Here is an 8,053-nt window from a genome sequence, read left to right as displayed (position 1 = left end):
GGCTCATTGAGGGCCATCTTGGAGGCTGGTTACCACAACAGTGTTGAATAAAACTGACAAAGTCTCTGCTCTTAGAGTTAACAGTCTAGGGGGAAAGGTAGAGGAAGATAATAAATCAATATATAAATAAATAGATACTTGCAGATAATTGTAAGCACAATGAAGGAAATCACACAAGACAATAAATTAAAGTAGGGGTCAACAAAGGATAGTCATTGGCCCAATCTGGCCTGCTGCCTGCTTTTGTAAATAAAGTTTTATTGGGACTTAGTCACGCCCATTCACTTAGGTATCATTTATGGCTGCTTTCATGCTGTAACAGAAGATTTAGGCAGTTGCAGCAGAGACCATATAGCCTGCAAAGCCTTGTATATTTAGCTAAGTTGGTCAGGGAAGGTCTTTTCAAGAGGTGACATTTGAGCAGAGACCTGAATGGTTAGAAGGAAGCAGCCATGGGAAGAGCTGGGAAAAGAGTGAGTGTTCCGGAAAAGGGGGACATCAAGGTAAATCCTGTGAAATGAGAACAGGTTTGGTGTGTTGAGGAACAGGGAGGAGGCCAAGGGGGCTGCAATGGAATGACTGAGGGGCAGAGTGGTAGGAGATGATTTTGGAGAAGTGGTCAGAGCCATGTCATATAGAGTCTGGGGGCCCCAGTAAAGGGTTTGAATTTTGTTCTAGGGATGGTGGGAAGCCACTGAAGGGTTTTAAGAGGGAGAGGTAGGATCTGGTAGGGATGGGAGAGATGCCTGGTGTAGTTTGGCCCCATCCTCTGAGCAAGACAGTGCTTCTGCTGCCCCTCTAAGCACAGCTGTCCCAGAACTTGCTGGTATTAACGAGACCCAGGTAGAGACATTTTGCATTATTTTGCTATGTGTTCGGGACTCGGCAATCCTTCTTGTCATAATGTCCTTTCTTTTGACCCACTTTGAGTGCCTTACTCTCCCCTCTGCCTGCCTCTCCTGGATCTAGGAGATGTGAGAAGTTGGCAAGAACACTGGATTTTGGGGCGCCTGGGTGGCTCAGTCGTTAAGCGTCTGCCTTCGGCTCAGGTCATGATCCCAGGGTCCTGGGATCGAGCCCCGCAAGGGGCTTCCTGCTTGGCGGGAAGCCTGCTTCTCCCTCTCCCACTCCCCCTGCTGGTGTTCCTTCTCTCTCTCTCTGTCAAGTAAATAAATAAAATCTTAAAAAAAAAAAAAAAAGAAAGAAAGAAAAGAAAAGAACACTGGATTTTGAGCCCTGGATTCCAGACTCTTTCCTGACACGGACTTGTGTGTGACCTTGAGAGAATCAGGTTTCCTCATCTGTAAAATGAGGTGAGAGCCCAGTCTGCTTGGAGCCAGACCTGGTGATTAGAAGTGGGGTTGTACTGGGCACGTATAGCACAGTCCTAGGAAAAGCCCGAAGGTGTGGGCCGTGGGCTCGGCCAGGCTGGCGTTGCTGACTTGGGTGATGGGTCACAGGGGTGATTGGTCCACTGGGCAGGGGGCTCCCTGAAAACTGTCTCCTGCTTGAATTTTGAACAACAGGGCAGCTTGCTGCTTCCCAGAGCCCCCTGGGATGGGAGGCTGGAGTTGTTTGGCTGGGGAGAAGACCTTGGAGGGAGAAGGGAAAGTCAATATCCATGTCCAAGGCAGCCTTGGGTATCAGAAAGAGCACATGATCTGTTGTCAGGATCCTGGCTCCAGCACTGAGTTGCCCTATGCCCTGTGTTCTCAGTTTTCTCATCTATGAAACGAGTAGAGTCTAACCTGAGATGCTTCAGCTGTAAGAAGCACTAGCATTGAGTGTAACCGCTAAGAAAGAAAACTGCCAGCCGATCTGACCACCAGTGATCGCAGGACGCCATTGACTCACAGACCCATCATACCTTCAGAGATATAAGGTAAAAAAAAGGTGCTTCATAGAAATATATCACAATAACTGCTTTAAATTAATTAAACCGGGTTTAATGAACCTCCTGGGGTTTAGGTGAGGCCAGAACGTAGTAAGTGTGTGATGGGCCCTGACCACAGGCCCTGCGTGCCTGGCTCAGCAGTAGCTGTCCGTTGGCATTGCTCAACTGTCCCTTGACTCTCCAGGCCCGGGGCATCGCCCTCCCAGGGTTGCTCAGGTTTATGGCAACAACTGCCCCTACCAGACGTGATCTCAAGCTATAAAGGCTTTTATAGTCTCACTCTCCACCACCCCACGATAAGCCTGGGAGCCCTTCCCAAGGCCGGGGAGCAATTTCAGAGCCATGGGGGTGGGGGTGGGGCCGGGCATTACACAAGTTGGGAAATGGAACAAGTTTTATGGCCCCAACTTCTCTAAAAATACCGTGTTCTCGTATCCTCAGTGCGAACCTGCGGGTGAAACCTCCAGCACCTGGAGCTCAGTGATACTGACTTGTTCGGTCATTCATTCAACAAACAGAGAATTGGTTGTACAGCACACCAGTACAGATCTCCTGATTTTGCCACTATGACACGGTGATGTCACCTGCCTCGCAGCCTCACTGGGGTGGTTACACCAGACGAGCATGTCTGCGAGCACTTAGCACATAGTAGGCCTGCAACGGATATGGCTAGAATCCCTTTCCCTCACCATCGACTTCCATCCCCTCTGTTCTTTGTGCCTCTTCCCCTTGCAGCCTGGACGATGGCGTGGTCCAGGGTGAGCTCCTCACCTGCATCGCTGCTGGCTACGCTCCCTCTTTAAATGAGTTCCATCAACTACTTGGCTTTTTTTTTTTCATTTTTTATATTAAGGTATACATTTCCATATTCTAAAACTTAACTCCCTTTAATGTACGTACAGTTCTGCAAGTTTGGGCAAGTAACGGCCATGTAACCACCACCAGAGTCAAGATACAGAACGTTTCCGGGCGCCTGGGTGGCTCAGCTGGTTAAGCGACTGCCTTAGGCTCAGGTCATGATCCTGGAGTCCCTGGATCGAGTCCCGCATCGGGCTCCCTGCTCGGCGGGGAGTCTGCTTCTCCCTCTGACCCTCCCCCCCCTCATGCTCTCTCTCTCTCATTCTCTCTCTCAAATAAATAAATAAAATCTTTAAAAAAAAAAAAAAAGATACAGAACGTTTCCATGACCCAAGCCCTGTCTGCTAGGCCCCTTTGTATTGAACCCTCCATCCCTGCCCCTGCCCCTGGCAACCACAGTACCTGACCCTAGAATTTTGTCTTTTCCAGAATATCATATAGATGGAATCCTATTGCGTGTAGCTTTGGGGTCTAACATCTCACACTCAGAATGGTGCCTTTGAGATCCAGTTTGCTCAGATCGGCAGTTTGCTCCTTGTTCTTGCTGAGCGGTATTCCCACTTGGCTTTTAAATTATATCTATGCTTATGACTTGGACATCTTCTCTCCAGCCCAACTTTGCCCTGAGCTCTGGGCTTGTATTACCAATGATTTCTTGGATGTTTCATGGGCATCTCAAACCAAACATCCCCAACAGAACTCTGCTTTCAAACCCAGATCTACAGCCTCCAAATCTATGGTTTCCAAGATCTATAGCCCCCAAATCTATAGTTCCCCAAATCTACAGATGCTCAAATCTACAACTCCCTAAATCTATTATTCCCCCAAATCTATAGCCCCTGAAATGTATAGGCCCCAAATCTAGAGCTCCCCAAATCTACAGCCCCCCTCAAATCTGTGGCTCCTCAAATCTACAACTCCCCAAATCTTAGACCCCCAAATCTGTAGCCCCCAACTCTACAGCTACCCAAATCGGCAGCTCCCCCAAATCTGCAGCCCCCCAGTCTTCCTCATTTCAATAACCAGGACCACAGGTCCCCCAGCTACCTCCCTTCTTTTCTTCACGCATCCCACCCCTTAGCAACCTCTTGGCAGCACCACTTCCCCGAATCCCAATCTGGCCATCTTGCCCCTTCCACCACCTGTATTCATCTTCAGTGCCCCATAACACGTTATTCCAGACTTAGTGGCTTGAAACAATAGTCATATCTCAGTGTCCAGTCAGAAGTCGGGGCATGGTGTGACGGGGTTCTCTGTCTGCAGTCTTACAAGATTGTGTCCCTACCTGGGCTGGGCTGCGTCCCTACCTGAAGGCTCCGGGGAAGAATCCACTTCCAGGCTCATTCAGGTTGTTGCCTGGATTTGGTTCCTCATGGCTGTAGGATTGAGATCACCGTTTCCCAGCTGGCTGTCAGCTGGGGGTCGCTCTCCGTCTCTAGAGTCTGCCTGAATTCCTTGCCATGGGGCCTCCTCCATCTTCAAAGCGGGCATGGAGACTCTCCCCTCCCTCGAATCCTCTCATGCTTCTCATTTCATTTGCCAGAAAGAGAGCAGCTCCTGTGAAGGGCTCGGCTGTTTAGGGCAGGCCCACCAAGTATGATCTCCCCATCACAAAATCACCTGGTTTGGGACCTTCATTACCTCTGCAGAACCCTTCACAGCAGCACCCAGATTAGTGTCTGATTGAATAATTGAGAGATGGTGTGTATAGACCAGGGGGCAGGAGTCTTGGGGTCCCCTTCGAATGCTGCCTACCCGCCCCCCCTTGTCCCAGCTATCATCCTCTCTTCCCTGGACCACTGCACACTCCACCTCTGGGCCTTGCTGCTTTTACTCCTGTTCCATGTGGTCTGTTCTCCACCCAGCGGAGAGTGACCTTTTAAGAGCAGAGATTGCATCACCTCCCTACTTAAAAACTTCGAAGAGCTTCCCATTGTACCTAAAATAAAATCTGAGATCTTTCTCATGGCCTGGAAGGCCCCGCCTGGCCCTGCCCCTCCCCCACTAAGACTTCCTCTCCTCTCCAGCCACACTGACCTTCTTGCTCAGCCTATAGTGCTCAGCTGCGTCCCACCTGAGTTTTATGCCCGCAGTCCCTCCACCTGGTGGGCCTTCCCCACCCGTCCTGAGCTCTGTGCGGCTGGCCCCTTCTCCTCCTCCAGACCTCGGTCCGGATCCCCCCCTCAGCCTGATGCGATACCATCCCCAGTCCTTTCAAATTACCCTGTTTTGTAATCTCTTTTATACTCACACTTTCACGTTACCTTGTTTTACTTTTAAAGAATTTGGCTCTTTCTCTGACAGTCTGACACCCGACTCTCCGAAATCACCTTCATCTATTTATTCACTGAAACACTGTCTGCCTGCTCCTGCCAGAAAGCTAACTTCACCTGCTCACCTGCGCACAGCACCCACTCACTGTGTGTTGAGTGAGGGAACGCGTGGATGTGCGATGTTTTGGACTGGTGCCCTCCCCTCCATCTCTGCCACCACCATCTGTCACCTGGGTACGCCCATCTTCACCTCTCTCCCTGCTCACATTTGCACCTCCTCCAGAGTGTCCTCCATGAAGCTGCCAGAATGATCCTTTAAAAATACACATCTTGGGGGTGCCTGGGTGGCTCAGTTGGTTAAGCGTCCAACTCTTGATTTCTGCTCCGGTCATGATCTCAGGGCTGTGGGACTGAGCCCCGCGTTGGGCTCCGCACCGGGGGTAGAGTCTGCTTGTCCCTCTCCCTCTGCTCCTCCTCTCCCGGCTCCCCCCAACCCCGCTCTCTCTCTCTCAAATATATAAATAAATAAAATCTTCTAAAAATATACAGATCTGGCCACAGCCTTGCCCTGATTGCAAATCTCCAGTGGTTTCCTGTTTCCCCAAAAGAAATTCCATTTGCCCAGCGTTTGAGGTCCTTACCACCTGGCGGGGATGCGTCACGATAGCACGCTTCCAGGTGTGGGATGAGGACCCCAGTGGCATGCTGAGTGATTTTAGGGATACACAGGGACAACATTAGGTGGCGTGTGCAATGATTGTGGGGTGGGAAACTGGTCCCTGTCCTTCCTCCCACCCACAGGTTGCACTTCCTGCTGCTTGCCTTGACTTCAAGCTCCACTCTCTCTCCTCAAACTTGAGTGCGCTTCTGTCTTTTCTCTGCCTTCCTATCCCCTGAATCCTTCTCCTGCAAGAGCACGCCATCCCTTTCCTGACCACAGCAATCACTCCCTCAAACTACCATCTCACTGCCTGTCTCTTTCACTCCTTTGGCTCTTAATATTCGACTGCTTTGTTTTTTCCCGCTACAAAGGAAAATCGTAAGGTCCAAGAAGGAGACACCTTGTGATACTGCTTCATCATAACCCCCAGGATTCTTTGGCATGAGGCTTTGCCCGTTGACTGTTTCTGTGCCCACCATCCAGTGACCCAGTCATCGACGTCCTCCTCGATCATGGCGGCCCCTGGTGTCAGACAACTGGCAGTTTGAATATCACCTGTCACATCAGTTACGGACCTTGGGCAAGTCCCTTCCTCATTTATAAAATAGAACAACAAGGTGCCCAACTCAAGGGGGTTATCATGAGGATCAAATTCTGTCCAGCAAAGTCTGGCAAAGAGGAAGAAGTCAAATGTTGTCCTTGGAATCAGGAGTTGGTTTTTAGTTGCACTATCATCAAACAGCTGTTTGGGATCCTGGGATTCTGGTCTCTTAGATCACATCTTGGAATTTACATATGACACTCCAATTCGAGAAATGTAGATCAAAGGTGATCTGGGTTCTGTGAAAGAGGAAGTAGGGCATCCCCACCAATTTGGGGTGATGGGTCAATCACACTGCATGGAATTCTCTATGGATCCTCATGCAGCTTATCACCTCCACTTCTCATCCCCACTCTGAGCAATGGGGTGCCATTTAGAATAATGGGATAAAAAGCTTTGAGCATCATGGCTTTGGAAGCCACCTTTGTAGGTGGGGGAGGGGTAGTTCCCAGTTCTCAGTGAGGCTACAGGGGTTGGTAGAAGCAGCATGGATTCAAGTTCTGGCTCAATGGCTCCCTAGCTGTGTGCCTTAGGACAAGTTCCTTTGCCTCTCTGAATCTTGGTTTCATCCACTCTAACCTGGGGATGATGGGATCTGCTGTTTGTCACCCAAGCTGATGTTGTTTTGCAACTGAAATGGAAATCAAACTGGAAGCTCTGGCCGCCCACGCTGAGATCTGAGATAAACTGGGGCAAAGGGCTGATGAGGTGGAAGAGCCAAGGCCAGAGGGATTTATGGCAGCCCAGGGTTTATGGTTTTGATATGGATTTATTAAGCCGGGTCTAGGACTGCAGTAGCCTCCTCTGGCCCCCAGCCCCCATGTCCATGCTGGTAGCCACATGGACAAGGCTTGTGTTGCAAGGCAAGGCAAAATATTTCCTGGAGCTCAGGAGCGGAGGGAAGGGACAGGGGGAAGCAGGAGTGGCCTCGGGGATCTGCAGGCAGTTAATGGGTGCCCATGAGGCTGGAGAACTTGATGATTAGCTTCTCATTAGAAAGGGTCTGGATGGAGGGTTCACACTGAGCCCCTGGTGGTGGGCACCTCATACCCAAAAGCTCTTACAGATACTCTGGTCTCATTCATTTTAATCCTGACAACACTCCCAGAGGGAGGCGCCATTCCCAGTTTACAGATGAGGCTCAGAGAAGTGGAGTTACACTGATCGGTGACTCCCAGGCCAGAACCGTTGTCACCTCCCTTGGGGAAGCTGCAAGGGTCGCCCTGGTGTTCCCACACCTGGGCATCTGGAGTCTAGCCTCCCAGCAAGCCCTCTCCCCCCATCACTGAATGCCGGAGTCTAGCCTCCCAGCAAGCCCTCTCCCCCCATCACTGAATGCCGTGGTACGCTGGTGACATGTAGCAACTTGCTCCCCAGGGGCAAAGCCTTGGTCTGTAGCTCTTGCCCACTTTTGCCCCACTGTCACCATCAGTACCCCACTGCCAAGCATGAAGTTGGGAAGAGAAGCTAACAACTGGCTCTCTAGTGCACACCCCCGAGTGAATATGAGGTTGGGGTGCGTGGTGGCCACGGCACGAGCCCACCTACCTAGTTTATCAGGGGAAAGGACCAAGGTGGCAACAGACCTAGCTAGAAATTCTCGAGTGCGTCCTTGCCTTTATTCTTTTTTAAAACAACACTTGCCTTTATGAAATGTCCCCATGCCTCCTCATCCCCTACGGCCGGCCGTTGGCCCAGGTCCCTGGCAATGACCCAAAATCGGGCTCCATCTTGGACCCTGTTGCCATCCTCCCAGATCTTTCCAT

The sequence above is a fragment of the Neomonachus schauinslandi genome, chromosome 10, assembly GCF_002201575.2.
Source record: "Neomonachus schauinslandi chromosome 10, ASM220157v2, whole genome shotgun sequence".
In the NCBI taxonomy this organism is placed as follows: domain Eukaryota; kingdom Metazoa; phylum Chordata; class Mammalia; order Carnivora; family Phocidae; genus Neomonachus; species Neomonachus schauinslandi.
This window is presented reverse-complemented; position numbering follows the sequence as displayed.